Source organism: Etheostoma spectabile, chromosome 3, assembly GCF_008692095.1.
Source record: "Etheostoma spectabile isolate EspeVRDwgs_2016 chromosome 3, UIUC_Espe_1.0, whole genome shotgun sequence".
In the NCBI taxonomy this organism is placed as follows: domain Eukaryota; kingdom Metazoa; phylum Chordata; class Actinopteri; order Perciformes; family Percidae; genus Etheostoma; species Etheostoma spectabile.
The window spans coordinates 4,682,262-4,683,164 of record NC_045735.1 but is presented as its reverse complement, the minus strand read 5'-3'; the positions used below and the strand labels follow the sequence as shown (position 1 = coordinate 4,683,164).

The window sequence follows — 903 nt, the reverse complement described above, 5'->3', positions numbered from 1 at the left end:
CCACACCCAGAGCTTTCAGCATTTCTGGGCGGATCTCATCAATCCCTGTGGCTTTGCCACTTTGGAGTTGTTTGACTACCTCAGCGACTTCCACAAGAGAAATTGAAGACAATCCCCCATCATCATCCAGCTCTGCCTCTACCACAAAGGACGTGTCAGCTGGATCAAGGAGATCCTCAAAGTGCTCCTTCCACCGCCCTATTACCTTCTCCGTTGAGGTCAACAAAAAGTCGCAGGTTCTGAACCCAAACCAGGCCAAGGTAGGTGATGAAAAAGGTGAGTATTTATTGATGACAAAAATATAACTGAATAGTAACGCCAGACGTGTAGACAGGTAAGCCCTGGTGATGGAAAGCTGATGGTGGTGACAAACGTGTTGGGAGGTGAGTACTGGTGGACAGGGGTCTTGATGGAATGATGTAGGACATTGTTCTGGTTGCCAGGCAGGGTTGAAAAGAATTACAGGGTGCAAGTACTGCAGACAGAGGAACAAGAACCAGTTAAGCCAACGGATAAAGAACAAAGCTACAGAGACTGATTGGCAAACAATTTAGGCTGACTGGAAACAAGTATGGATAACGATCCAGCAGGGAGCGGATTCAAGGATGGTGATGATGATCAGGACCAGATGTGTAAATTGCTGATGAGGAACAGGTGAGAGCAGGTTCAGATGATCCTGGAATTTCCGACTTGCACTTGATGTCCGGCAACCGGAACAGGATATGTTCAGGAATGTAACACAAAAACAAACCATACAGACAGGGAAAACCTCCTCAAGGGGATGGGTTTGTGACAAATTCTGGTCATCTGCATAGCTTTAAGTCTAATTTCAGTCAAACTGTTAAAGTAACAATTTTAGCCATACATATAGTTTGCGGATTTCTGGATGTTATTGTTGTGTCC

General features: G+C 45.4%; 1 protein-coding gene and 1 long non-coding RNA gene across 2 annotated transcripts in view; both read right to left on the bottom strand.

The window, feature by feature from the left end:
- LOC116680849 (alpha-2-macroglobulin-like protein 1) overlaps positions 1 to 903 on the bottom strand; it is a 76,152-nt gene that overhangs the window by 21,812 nt on the left and 53,437 nt on the right. The gene's annotated exons all lie outside the window — the stretch shown is intronic.
- Positions 264 to 599, bottom strand: LOC116686869 (uncharacterized). Its single transcript, XR_004331389.1, has 2 exons — positions 568 to 599; positions 264 to 475 (listed from the first exon to the last, which is right to left on the bottom strand). It is a non-coding gene; the product is annotated as an uncharacterized LOC116686869 (long non-coding RNA).